Below are 14,707 nucleotides of genomic sequence, written 5' to 3'. Positions count from 1 at the left end.
CATACCTAGACACTACTTGGCTTCGTCAAAGGGATAGCAATGCACTCACGAAGAGTTCATATAGGTGGTGCGCTGCTGGATACCTCTAAACGGTTCGATTGGATCCGCCGAAGACATACTTTCAACTTCATTTTTGAAGAGAATTTCAAGTATTGTCCCTTGCATAGATGTGAACCGAATAGCCTATCGTCATTCCCCGAGTACATACATCAGCCCCCCCCCCCCCTCCACCATTGGATCAAAGATGTAGGCCAAACAACTTGCCACCGTCACCCCGAGTATGATGACAATGCCCTTCCCTTCCCCTCTCGGCGCTCGGCCACACACACACGCATGCACACACACTCTCTCTCCCTCTCCCAGAGACACACACACTATCTCTCTCCATCTCTCTGTCTCTCGCAGCACCTGGACACAGCAACTTACATTATATTTTGCACACACCAAAGGCACACGCTTGCCACTTGTAAGCGGCCGTATTGGGGAACCCGCTGATAGCACCACAGCAGACAACGTTCACACGATGGACGATGTGAGTAGCACTGTTGCGACGGCATTTCTTCCAAGCGAACTGAAGCCGCCATTGCTTGAGCCTCATCTGGCACGTGGTTTGCACCACCAGAGCAACAAAACACAGGGACGCACGACACATATATAGATTTATTGGCAGACAGAAGACTTGTAGCTGCATGACTAACATGGAGCACATTGTGAAGGTTTGGAACAGAACAAAAGTATACACCAGCCTGTGTGGATTCACAGGAAGCGTGAGTTTCGAAGCTCTGGAGAAAATCTTGAAAGGTCTCTGCTGGAATGACGGCTACACCATAGCTCAGTCATTAAAACATTGCTGGCCTCAAGGGAAGGTACCTCAAGGACAACCGTGACTTCAGTGCTAATCTACCCTGACGCCTCACCAATCCAGCGAAAATCGATGCTGGGAAAATATCCAAGTCAATGATACTGAGTGTGGATTTACAGGAAGTGTGAGTTACGAAGTCTGAAAAAGAATGTTGGACGGTCTCTGCTGGGATGACGGCAACACCTTAGCTCAGTGGTTAGAGCATCGCTGGCCTCAAACGAAGGTCCCCAATTTGAATCTCGGTGGTGACAGTCAATTTTTCTTCAGAGTTTTCCCGTTTGTGTCTTTCCCTCGAACCAGTGAATGCCAATGATGGTGGAGAGAATTGTCAAGGATGTCCGCCGCCAACTGCCACTTAATGCCACTGCAAGAGTATTTATACCATCAGAATGCCGTAACTGCTGCTGCGGTCCTCCCAGGCTATAGACTTGTCGGGAAAGTCTCTCATTCGAGTCATGGCGCTGACAGTCAGTTTTTCTTTAGACTTTTTTTCTTTTTCCAAGTACCCGTAACCCCTTTGCTGTTTGGACATGTTGGCTACCGAGGCTAGCAACGTGTCGGCTGGGAGCACTTGGAGGAGAAGAGGAGGAGAGGTTGCTGCACCCTCAACTGATGTGAACACGAATGCTTGACCACTGTCATCACCAGCAGAAGCATAGCTAGCCAAGCACTGCAGTAGTCAACACCATTGACGAGACAGTCTGCCCCTCGGGTGACAGCCCTGGATCCGCCCCTGACCCCCTGTCCTATGGTGATTGACAAAGATATCACGGAGTGTTTACCTGCAGGAGCTGTTGATTTGATAGCATATGCCAGGGAGCCAGAATACACGAGTGAGGAGCTCCAGAGTTTGCGGGACGGTAGGGAGGAGCATGTGGGAAATGAGGAAGAAGCCGTTGTTGCGTGCACGGAAGAAGCCTGGCCCCCTTATTAAACAAGAGTTGGCAATGACTTCTGGTACGAGTACTCATGTGGCGACGAAGCACCAACTAGATTGTATTTGCTGCAATGCAGTCGGTGCAGTGCTGCAGATTCTCTCAGGGCATTTTCAAATTTCAGCAGCCCTGGGCGAGTTCTTTATAGCAAGGTGACTTTTCTTTTGTACGCTACCTTTGTTGCACAACAGGTCTAGAGTGAAAGACTTTCCATGGCTTATTATGTTGTTCTTTAGTTTTATTCTGTAGTGTTTTAGTCTTGACCTTTTCTGCATCGTTTTGGTTGCACGTGCACGGTCTTTGGCACACCATGGAACGTTTACGTCATTGTCACGTGTGCAACCGTTTTGAGCGCATGCTCATATGCTGCCACGATGTTTGTGCTTTTCTTTAGTTATCAGCTTTGCCCCGCCGTGTCCGGTCTTCTCGTTTGTCCGTCTCCGTCTTGTCAAATAATTATGTGAAACTTTAGTTCAGTTCCGTTGTTGTGTGCGGCGGGCCGGATGGGCAGGGAGGCTGGGCCCGTGACGCCTGGTGAAGATGTGCTGGTGCACAAAAACCTTGTTGGGTGCTGCATCTGCGGGGAATGTTAGCAGCCGTCGTGAGCCCAGTTTGAATTCATGGATTTCACTGCTACACCCTTTGAGGAAGGTTCTTACTTATTCTGTTGTCTTCTGTGTGCTCCGTGTGCGGCTGGTTGGGTTCTTTTCCTTAGCTTTGAGGTTTTTCCATTGTTTTGGAGTTTGGTTGCATTTTCTATTCATTGATAATGATGGTATCTTTGCCCGTACAAGAAGCTTAATGACTCTGCCTTGGAGCTGTGAATGGCCAGAAAGGTGAGAGATTGTCAATTTTTGACGACGCGTCCGCACCGAACAGTGCATGTCTGAGAGGGAGAAGTTCAAGATAGGATGCTAAAACGCAGATGTGTTGACAATCACCTCGTATGGTAGATAGCAACAATAGAACACAATGTGCCGAGAGGGTAGTGACATCATTAACCTGGAAATCGAAAGGGACTTCACACTCCCAATTGAAGACAAGTGCAGGCTGCAGTCGGACTACATCCAGTACATAGAGGACTGTGTGTGCAGTCGGTAGAGCACGAGACTCTTCATACCAGGGTTGTGGGTTAGAGCCCCACGTTGGGCGCCAATTGTCATCGACTGTTAGACCGAGCGATAGCCTCTTCAGATACTCTCACTCACGCCACACGTACACGCAACTCAGAGGAACAGTTTCTTATTCTGTTTTTCAAGGAGAGTTCAGGAAGAAGGCCAAGAAGGTTGACAAGAGAAAGGGGAGGGTGCAGCTTAGATCCCGGTGCAACTAACACTCCGGACAATCATGTAACTTGTGCAAGCTATGTACAGTAAAACCTGGTGAAAGCAACCTCTGGGTTTAGCGACCACCTGCTCTTAACGACCGTTTTTCCATGCACCGACAGTTCTACACAGACACTGTGGGACCTGGTTCTAAAGACCACCTGGCTTTAACGACCACTTTCGCTTGCACCGCGGGTTTTTTACTTCTTTTATTTTTACTAAAAGCCATGTGGCGCACGCAATGGGAACATGCAGCAGCCATGATGGTGGGGGCCAGGCGCTCCGTCGACCAACTGGTCTCGACATCGTCACGCTCTGGACGCACAAAGGGGTGGTCGCTTAAACCAGGTTTTACTGTAGGCAGAGCGTCTGGCAGTAGATGCACACGACGTGTGTGGTCAGGAGTTTGGGTCTTGCAGGTACCCGTCCTTTCGGGCCTTCTACTGTTGTGGACATCGAAATCCGGTGGAAAGACTAGGGCCGACGTCCTCACTGGCTCTTAGCACGTACACATACATGCACTGTAGGTCAAGTACACACTGCAAAAATGGACCGGCAGTTCTCATGGCTGCAAGGCCAGCAGCGCCTTGTGGCCACTTGACTTCTCAACGGATTTTAATATCCACAACAGTAGGAAAGGGGTTTGATGTTTGTCAGATCAAAGGTTGCCATGGCCCTCCATCCCGGAGCGAGGGTCCAGCACAGGGTTTATGGCACCCACAACAAAACCGTCTCACTGCAATTAGTTCACCACTTTCACCAATGTAACCGGCATTCCGTATATGAACACAAAGTAAATAGCTTTCAAGAAGTGCAAACTTCTACGATCAGTCTGCAAGGCAAACTTCCGGGGACTAACCATCTAGGTATTGCGCGTTTCTGATCCCCCGGGGCTCGACCACAACATGCAGAGACTAAACACATCCAGGACCTTGGCTTGAATTAGTATACGTGGCACACGTATGCAAGTGACAGAACATAGTGAGTCGATTGATATCACTGCGATCAAAAAGGCAAATTTCTTGCGCAGTTCTGTAGTAAACGAGGATGGTTAGGCAACGGAAGAGCGCTGCACTGCTACCCCCTGGACAACCAGTATTATTAGCTTTAGCGCTTAGATAGTCAGAGGTGTTAGATTCAAAAAATCATAATAAAATCAGAACTCATAGAATCATACCTAGACACTACTTGGTTTCGTCATGGGTATAGCAGTGGAACGCACTCACGAAGAGTTCATGTCAGCGGGTGCAGCAGGTCACCAATCACTGGAGAGGTCAATCCGGAATTTGCGTCACACGGTCAACGAGTTCATTTCATTCAGGAGTCACTTGCATACATGTGGGCCAAGGAAGCGATTCAACACGCGGTATTAAAGGGGAAGTTAAGGCAAAAATTAAATTTTCACCAGTTGTAGTCTTCGGGGTGCTGAGTCGAATGGTCTTGGTCCGAGAAAGCTGAGACGCTCCCTTCCTACTTGAATCCCAATCGAACTCGCGCACTTCCACCGAAACTGGGTGACTGCGCCCTACTAGATGGGGATTTGTATGCAAAATGTCACTAAAAGCGCCATTTCGTTCTTATAAAAGCACTGATGACCGCGATTGGCCCATATGTTGTAGTCTTTTGGACGCTGAGTCGGCTGGTTTTGGTCCGAAAAGGCTGCGATGCAGCGTTCCTCCTTTATTCCCAATTGAACATGGTTGAACAAGTGGTCACGTGCTCCTGGTAGCCCAAATCACCTGGTCACCACGCCAGCAGGCGACAACTTTCACACCAAGGTTCAACTCGAGTGACAGGACTGCACCCAAAAAAGGTCAAACAGGCTAGTAAGTTGTACCCTGCAGGCACGGTGACCAGGTGACTGGTGTACGCAGGAGCACGTGACCGCTTCTTCAACCATGTTCGATTGGGAATAAAGGAGGAACGCTGCATCTCAGCCTTTTCGGACCAAAACCAGTCGACTCAGCGTCCAAAAGACTACAACACATGGGCCAATCGCGGTCATCCGTGCTTTTATAAGAACGAAATGGCGCTTTTAGTGACATTTTGCATACAAATCCCCATCTAGTAGGGCGCAGTCACCCAGTTTCGGTGGAAGTGCGCGAGTTCGATTGGGATTCAAGTAGGAAGGGAGCGTCTCAGCTTTCTCGGACCAAGACCATTCGACTCAGCACCCCGAAGACTACAACTGGTGAAATTTTAATTTTTGCCTTAACTTCCCCTTTAACAGCTGCAGTTCGTCTGCAAAGGTATCAGGTCAATATCCAACCGCCAGTATCAACCCAACTGCTTCCCCTCCCTCTCTATATCGTCCCCGGGACGGGGTTGAATCTGGGCACCAGTTATCGCATGGGGTCATGCAGCCCCACCAACATCCATGCACAAAGACGCCGGTACGCGTAGCCAGACTACAAACAACCGGTTACCCAGTATAAATCATGGTATTATCGATCAACATCAGAGCCAAGTCGGCGTGCGGACAGTTGCCGGACTGATAAGGCCACGTAATTAATATTTGGGTTACCCTCGATTGCTCACATTACTCCACTCTCGGTATTCCGACCACAAATGACAATCCACAGCAACACCAGTCCGCAAGGCGACCCATATTCCATGGCACACAAACCACGCAATGTCACACAGGATACTGCAAAATAGATCTAAACAGGAGTCTGGCTTTCTACTTTCTACACACCACCACACAATGTTGTACACTGCGCGGGCATGCTTACCTGTGATTTTGAGCGACCCGGACGTTGACCACGACCCCGGGCAAATATGCGAGGGTCGGCGGTGTGGACGGCAACCGCCGAATCGTTCCGTCGTCCAAACGCACTCAGGGAGCCCAAGACGAATATCACACGAATAGTATCGAGTTGCCGGCAGCTCCGACGAGCACAGGTCTGTCGAACCGACGAAAGAGTACCCAGATGCGGGAGCAGTGCCATCTCGGGGAACTGACTAGACATCTGTGAACGCAACGAACGAAGAGCCAACATAACTTGCCACTTTGTCGCGTGCGAGTTTCGAGACACGAACCAATACGAGCATGTGCGTGCTAACATCTTGCTATCAGCTTGTAGAAGTAATTCAAGCGCGGATATTGCGTTCAACTTGGCCAAGGCTAAAGCGCACAAGACCACATTGTAGTGCCGAAAAACATCGCAAAACATCACCAACATAACACCAAAGCCCAGCTCAACCTTGCACTTACCGTGCGACGTTTTTTCAGTGCGACCGACAGGCTGAGAAGCAGGTGACGACGTTCGTCACATCATGCACTGGCATGGCCGTATAAAGGCATTAAAGCCCGGGTGCATGCTAGGCCGATCTTTTTTTTTGCAAGACGGGCCTTTTCGACTCGCGGCCATCGCTCCAGCACGTTAGTGTATCGCTTCATCTGACTGCTTCTGTAGAGTCTGGAAAGTGAAAAGAAAAAGGACAAAGAACAGGAAGACTAGTGAGGTACGACCGCCCGTAAGCCGCTTGGCCTGGACGAGCCCGTCGAGTGGACGCACGCAGGCATGCACCCAACAAACTAGTCGGAAACACGGAAGAACCTTTTGAACCCAGCGAACGGCAACGGGGAAAGAAAAGTCTACAATTGGCCATTCCTCCACGGAATCCACAAAACTTAAACAAATTCCAAAGCTACTACAGACAGGCGAGCCAGCATGCTTACGTTTCCGCCATTGTTGTGGAGGAGTTCGTTCTTTTTCCGATGCCCCCAGGACCGAGAAAGAGAAAGAGTGCGCTTAGACTCAAAGCTTCGGGCGTTTCCGCCACTCACTGAGATGGTGAGCATCATACCGAGTTACAAGTTGGAATACTCGTTCGGAAAGGACAGCGACCACAAAGGGTCTCCGACTATTTTCCTCCCCTACATGTGTGGCGCTATCGAGGCAGACTAGCGTCGAAAACAGCCCGCTAAAACATGAGCAGCTCAATACTGAACTGTATTAACTGCAGGCAATGCTGGATTCACTTACTTGAAGTAGTTGGAGGTCTCCCTTCTCTCACAATGAGTGAAAGGCGAAAACAACAACCTTCTTCTTCCAACGACAAAGACGAACAGGAAGGAACTGTTTGTGTTCACCCTCACTTCCAACCGTCGCCCGCCATGTGCTCGGCTCCAAGAATCGGACACAGCTTGACCAATCACTGCAGACCGTCAGACTGAAAATCCCATAACTATGGTAACCCGAGTCAGTATGGACGGTCAAATCTAGGGAGTACTGAAACGGTATTCCGTGGTGCGGACTCGGATTGGTCTATCACGGAGTGGTCAAACCGGTTCCCGACCGTCTTTCTCCAAGTTGCCATGCAAGTATTAGTTAGGTCCGATGCTGGCCGATCGTTCTACACCAGGGAATCGTAGATCTACAAACTCTCCTTGCTCTACAGACAGTCGATGACTAGACTCGATCTACGCACCTCACCAGGATTCACAAGACGATTGTACGCCTAGCCTATGCTGTGACCTTGACTTGAGTCAGGACTGGTGAGTCGTGACCCTTGGCCATGCCATGGCCTATGCCAGGCTGGGCATGTCTAGCGCCTCTAGTCTAGCACTACACCTAGTACACTGTACCTATGGTCGGTGAACGCGAACGTGTCTTACGGTCGTTGACCTCTTGACCCCTGCAAACTGACATCATTGACATTGTCGTCGATATGTGGGTAGGCCAGAGAGGGAGGCTCGAGGGTCTAGCCTTCTACTGTTCTAGGACTTAGGAGTCGGTTTGTCCATAAAAAATACCTGCAAGAAGCTGCTCGTGCGTTGCACCAACCACTAGAAACCGCTGCCTGTTTCGGAGATCACATGCGCTACAAGTCCGGCCATTGTCGAGGCGTGGAAAGCTGATGGAACCTAACCAAGCTGGTGCAGTGCTGCCAGTCATGAGTGTGAGAGGATTCAGGTTCACACAGTTGACTATGGTTGACTGCCAGGATCATCCAGACGACGGAGCGTACTGCAGTGTGCTCTTCGCTACGCTCCACTTGCTCACGAAAACGGAAAATTTAATGGTCTGTTTTTGTCGCCTGTGAGCGCGAGCGACGATTGACCGCACAGAAAGCACACGACGCTCCGCCATTATGTCCATGGATGATTTCCCTGTGCCTCTGAGTCTGAAGTACCGGTGCCAGTAAGACTTAGTAATAACGCCATGTAGCACTAACACACAAGTACTTTCTACGCTGGTTCGTGGTCAGGCCGGGCCGTATTCTCCCGAAGCGTTGAGTGGAGACTGGCAAGTGGCATGAACTTGATGAAGAAGCCTCGGAGAACCAACGGACGGACTTCGCCTACCGACAGACTACAGCTTGTGCCTAAGTAGTTGCAGCAGTGCATGCAGTGGACGTGGCCAGGATTACAATACGTCATGTCCTCATCATGTTCATATTAGGTGAGTTTTGCCTTTCGTTGTGCTAACACTACCGGTGGTGTAGAATCTACACTGTAGTCGTATATGGCACTATTGCGGGATGGTTGTTCTAGCGACTTCAGTCCAAAACTTCAAAGTTGGAAGTACATGTATAGCCCACAAACATCACGACCGGATAGAGGCACCACTGTAGATTATACATAGAAATTTTATCAGAAAAACATCTTGGCCCGCGCCGCAGTTATGATGCCACAGCTTGAGTTGGTGTGCGATCTTCTCAGGCCGTGTAACTTTATGCAGTTAATGGTATGCATAGCGATGGATGGCAAAAAAGCGGGTCCCCCCCCCCCCCCCCACACACACCTCCGGAATATCATGCATACACAGCGTTGGGCTTGCCTGCGAATCATGCCAATCATCAGATCGAGTCTGAGACCATGCTGCCAACAAAGAGCGTGCACTGTGCTAACAAATGCGGCGATGGATGCGTAAAATACTCTCCGTGCAATGACTCAGTGTGCGCCGATCGATGCCCATGATCAGCTGGGCACTCCCTACTCGAAGTGAGGGTAACATATGGGTGCGGCTGAAGAGGTTTTACCCCCTATTGGGTCCGTCATACTGAGCTCCTGTGGCTTAGTTATTTCGTGCCCCCTAAACGAACACAGCGAAAGTTAATTCCAAACGAAAATTTGTACTTTAAAATACAGTAGTCAAATTCAGTTGCTGGGCAGCACAGAATCTTTAATGGTTACATGTATAGCGAAAAGCCTTTCAGCAAACTTAACCAAACTAGCTTGTACACTGATCACAACGGTGGTGATTCCTTGACCGCCGAGCAAGGACTGATATGCAGTAGTATAGTAGTAGTATTTATTTTATTTACCATCGGATGCCTCAACAGTGATACACACAACTCTTAAGAGGGCCGATAATGGGGTAAGTGGAAAGGAAAAGAAAAGAAAAGAAAAAAATAGAAAAATTGGAATCCAGACATCAAGCAGTACAGTAATCAAACACCAAGTCAACTTCAAGCTCAGTACAAGAACTATCAAGATCATCGAGAAATTGCAGAACATTCACTTTGAAAACGAACTGATGCAGGGCGATGCCGTTATAAGGGACCTGTCGCATCTGCTGCGAATCGAAATAATAAACGAAAGTTCGATTCGGCTCGTCCTCATTTCGCTCAAATCATATTCAGGGTTCACAAGTCGTCATGCTAATTCCATGGCAACTACGAATATGACTGGTACGCATGGTAGCGTGGCGTACGCATTAGGCAAAGCCCGATTTTGCCAGGGAAACTTCGATATTTTGCCGCAACATTTTGCTCACTCATCGTCGATATTTTGCTTTCATTTTGCCAGGTCACTCGATATTTTGCTCCCTTTTTGCTCCAATGCAAGACCGAATTTGGGTCACATGTAGGAAAACTGACCGAAAGTGGGTCACGTGTTGGCAAAATGAGAAAAAAATGAGTCACGTGTTGGCAAAAATGTACGAAAATGAGTCGCATGCACCGTATAAGTGTAAAATCTCTCAATTTCCAGCGAACATACCGATATTTTGCTCCGTTTTGCTAGCAAATTCTTTCTTCAAAATTCTTCGATATTTTGCCGGCAGAATTGCTAGCAAAATCGGGCTATGTCTAGTACGCATGTCTAGATACACGTGCGTGGAATCAAGGAAAATGTGTACATGGCAAAAAAATACAACCTGACGGATTCGGAGCGATCCACGAATGAAGAGGCTTCCATTCGTGAAAACGAGCCCTCATAAGGGACCTCATAAGGGACTCTGACGAATCCTCGAACCTAGGCGACGAATCAGCATTCGTTTCGTGTCCGTACGTATGGTGCGACAGTTCCCTATTATCAGAAAGTCTATTACCATGGTATGCCGTGACACACAGTTGGCACGTATGCTTGCCCGTCGTGCAAAAACCGAAGGTGCCGGGGACATGAGTAATCTAAGGTGCCGGGGACATGAGTGATCTGTCATTACAGTCAAGTCTGCTAGCGGGCATAGAACAGCAAGAGAAATTGCGCCATGGACATCACCTCTGCGCCATGTACATCACCTCTGCACCATACACCCGCATGACAAAGGAGTTCTGCCTTCTCGCATGTCTAGCGCTGTATACGTCCACCTTCAGTTCTACATATTCGCTTCAAGAACCTAACTCCCTGGAACAATGCAGGGGACTCGCCAGGATGACGCAATGATGCATTGTTGTTCTAAGGAGTGTGTTTCTCAGTTAATCGATTTCCCCCAAATTAGACTCCAGCGAGACACCCCGAACCCTTCGCCCATCTGTGCTAGTGCTCTCTCTCTCTCCCTCTCTCTCTCTCTCTCTCTCTCTCTCTCTCTCTCTCTCTCTCTCTCTCTCTCTCTCTCTCTCTCTCTCTCTCTCTCTCTCTCTCTCTCTCTCTCTCTCTCTCTCTCTCTCTCTCTCTCTCTCTCTCTCTCTCTCTCTCTCTCTCTCTCTCTCTCTCTCTCTCTCTCTCTCTCTTTCTCTCTCTCTCTCTCTCTCTCTCTCTCTCTCTTTCTCTCTCTCTCTCTCTCTCTCTCTCTCTCTCTCTCTCTCTCTCTCTCTCTCTCTCTTTATCTCTCTCCCTCTCTCTCCTGTCTCTCTCTCTCTCTCTCTCTCTCTCTCTCTCTCTCTCTCTCTCTCTCTCTCTCTCTCTCTCTCTCTCTCTCTCTCTTTCTCTCTCTCTCCGGGCTCTCTCTCTCTCTCTCTCCGGTCTCTCTCTCTCTCTCTCTCTCTCCCCCTCTCTCTCTCTCTCTCTCTCTCTCTCTCTCTCTCTCTCTCTCTCTCTCTCTCTCTCTCTCTCTCTCTCAAAACACTGGTCGGAAGATCCACTTTTCTGAGGCACTGTATGTGGGGCTCCGTTTATTGAGGTGCGTTGAAATTTATTCTCTTTATCTTATTATTTCTTTTCTATAATTTCCCCATATGAGTTCCTATCAGTTGCTGTGAACACCTTGGGTGGAGAGCGCTTGCTCGAGCGTTGAACCGGGTTCTTAATCCACCGTACCCAGTTCGCAAGGCTGGGAGGGGTTGTGAGCAGGCTTTCATTTCATCTTTTCTTATTATTTCTTATTATTTCTGCTTTTCATCTCATTACAAAAATTCTGCGCATTTTTTTCTCCATCTGCGCATAAAATCTAGACTGACAACCTGCTTGTTAAATCATGCACCTGCTTTCAGGCGTAAAAACCCTGTTGTAGAGGTCTCAGTCCTCATTTGTTAGACTTACCTGTCTTTATAAATGTAACTTACTCTCTCTCTCTCTCTCCCTTCTCTCTGCAGTGCCGTTGTACAGATATTGTAGTACATGACATTGTAATCGCACAGCTGGGCATCGTCACAAATGTGACTCCCAAGTGCTACCAGGGACGTGCTTTGGATCAGGCCGGTGTTCGTAAGAGGGGATGCTACGACAGATGGTAGGTTCAGCCCCGGGAAAGAGTATATACCCCCCCCCCCCCCCCCCGTATGCAACCCCATTGGGCAGCATGTTGGAAAGTTGAAACCATCACCAAGTTCATCACCTATGCCATCAGGCTGCAGTGGGCTATCCAAGCTCTGCACATTACCAACCACAATGGTATTAGCTAAGGCGTGTTTGGTTGAAAACACCTTGTTTGCTTGACAGCATGTTACACGGTGGAGGACGCACTGTGTTCGGAAACAGTGCTCCTTACTACAACCTCCACGGTTGGCAGAGTACGCGGTTCAAATGGTCGCAAGACCGGGGCTCTGCCAACCGTGGAGGTCGTAGTGAGGAGCACTGTTTCCGAACACGGTGCGTCCTCCGCCTTGTAACATGCTGTCAGCCAAACAATGTACGTACGGGTGTATGTAGCTGGTAAAAGTTACCGTAAAGTACCGTTGATCCGCCAACGATGCCATGTCGCTTCCCAGCTGGGTTTTCGGCAGGGGGCGGGAATTAGATCAAGGCTGTCAAGTGCAGTACGATGTACAACAACGTAGAAGTTCAGACTCGATGTGCTGGATTGTGCACATTTTCATCCTGGATTGGCAAGTATTGTGTACAGCAGTGCATGCGTCGGTTCAACACCGTATTTTCGTTGTATACGCCGAAGTCGCTTCACAGGTAGAAAATCGACAGGGGGCGGGAATTAGAGAGGGGGCGGATCAACTGTACTTTACGGTACTCCCGCACTATCTGTTGTCACTTCGCATTCACCCACAGGAAAGCAACGAGGAATTTCGAAAGTCAGTGATTGCGTTTCAAAAGTTAAAAAAATCAGGTTCTACCGAGATTTGAACTCGGATCGCTGGATTCAGAGTCCAGAGTGCTAACCATTACACCATAGAACCCTACATGTCAAATGTGCAGTACTGAGCATTCATCAGTGGACAACAACAATGCAGCACAGCAGGGGAGTACGGATACTGAGCCATGATAATAAAATTAAACGGTACAACAAAACAAGAGGACACTGGATACGAGTTATGAGTAACTGACACTGAGCTATCCACCACTGTAACCACTGGTGTGCTGAGTGAAATCCGACCTAGAGTGCACACTTGGAGCCCTCAATTTGCACGGCCCTTGACACCCTGGAAGTGGCATGAACGCGGTTGTCGCGGCTGAACACACACATGTACAAAAACAATGGTGTTCGTTATTTTATTTTATTTTTGTGAAAAGAATTGGCTCACCATCCGAGTCGTTGATTATTTTATTTTTACTTCAGCAAGTGAACAGGCATTTCTGCCTTCTCACCAGGTCCGGAGACCTAGTTCTGACAGAATGATGCAAGAGCCGACGTGTGTCGGTGTAGTTAGAACTGGTACAGTGGGCCAGCTTTGCCCATCGGGTCGGATTTCATTTCACCAAGCACAACTATAGATAGTAAATATGCTGTCAGAAAATGCAATGAACTAGGCACAAAACCGACAGACGGACAGCAGGGGAATTACGCGGAAAATGAAATCAGTGGGCCTGTAGAGTTTGGGCCTTTGAAGACTGAGCACATACCGGTAAAAAGAGTAGGATTCTAGCCAGGGAAAACTACTTCAAGTAGTAAGGGGGGGGGGGGGGGAGGGGAAAACAAACTTTCAAAACAAAAGGTAAATTTTCTATTTTCCAATATTGCCTCGTCTCACCAAATGCAATGCACAGGCGTAGCGAACAAATGGAACATCAATTTTGTGGCTGCATTTTCATAGCGTGAACTGAAAAAAAAAGGGTTAAGAAACGAAATGAGGATGGGGTTGCGCTACCAGAGTAGGTGTGTGTGTGGGGGGGGGGGGGGGGGGGGCACTGGGTCTCCTTACCCCCCCCCCCCGGCTAGAACCCTGCAACAGAAAGTAACCATCAAGAGTGTGCAACTCCCGGACACAGCGCTGTCGTGGGGATGTAGTCTTCGGTCTTCGTCCGACAAGTCTGTGGCACACCGTTCACTGGTCGAACGGGCAGTCTGGAATCAGCCATTACTGTACACTCAATACGACTCCGCTGGGCGTCGTGCAATGCGCAACGGAATGACGAAAAGGGTGATCGAAGACTGGAAACTCGGCCAGGTCCGTTTGTGCCGCCCTCATGCCAGGTGATGAGTTGCGAGTTGAGTGTGGGCTGCACAGCTTGAAATTGGTTCTGGTAGGCTGCGGACAGGTTACTGGGAACGTGAAACTCGTATTTAGGGAAGGGTGCACCAGCACGCAGAGTTAGCTCTGGGATCGAACCAGACCACCCAAAACGAAACAAAACCCTCCACAAAGCCGCAACTGATTACAGCACTCCGGCCTACATGCATTTCTCAACCAACAGAGTGTTTGCAGAAGCCAACGCCAGAGCAGAAAGGCCGTTACACAATGGCTTCATACTTACTTACTTGGTGGAGTGGAGCAGACACAAAAAGATGACGGCGGATAGAAGTGCAGTAGAACGCAGCACACTAGGCATACGAAGTTCAGTAGACCAGCGAATCGTACCTCAGGCGACCCAGACAGTAGTTATCTTCATTTTTTTGCCAAATACACGGCACAGTGTGTGCAATACTTTGCTGGAAACATATCTACAGCCGAGTAGCACGTCCAAGAACATTGTTTCGAAGGGGTTAGCCCGGGGCATTCTTTGTCCCGGGCTTTTTTTGTTGGGTAATTTGGCTACTTTCTTATAGCACGTCCCTGGCGTTCTTAGCATGTCAGGCTGGACGTTC

General features: G+C 48.9%; 1 non-coding gene across 1 annotated transcript; it reads right to left on the bottom strand.

Moving 5' to 3' along the window:
• Nucleotides 1-12,788: 12,788 nt before the first annotated feature.
• Trnaq-cug (transfer RNA glutamine (anticodon CUG)) lies at nucleotides 12,789-12,860 on the bottom strand. Its single transcript has one exon. It is a non-coding gene; the product is annotated as a tRNA-Gln (tRNA).
• Between the last annotated feature and the right edge of the window lie 1,847 nt (nucleotides 12,861-14,707).

This window comes from Sycon ciliatum, chromosome 13 (genome assembly GCF_964019385.1).
Source record: "Sycon ciliatum chromosome 13, ocSycCili1.1, whole genome shotgun sequence".
Taxonomy (NCBI): domain Eukaryota; kingdom Metazoa; phylum Porifera; class Calcarea; order Leucosolenida; family Sycettidae; genus Sycon; species Sycon ciliatum.
The sequence above is the reverse complement of the archived record's forward strand: the minus strand, read 5'-3'. Positions and strand labels throughout refer to the sequence as shown.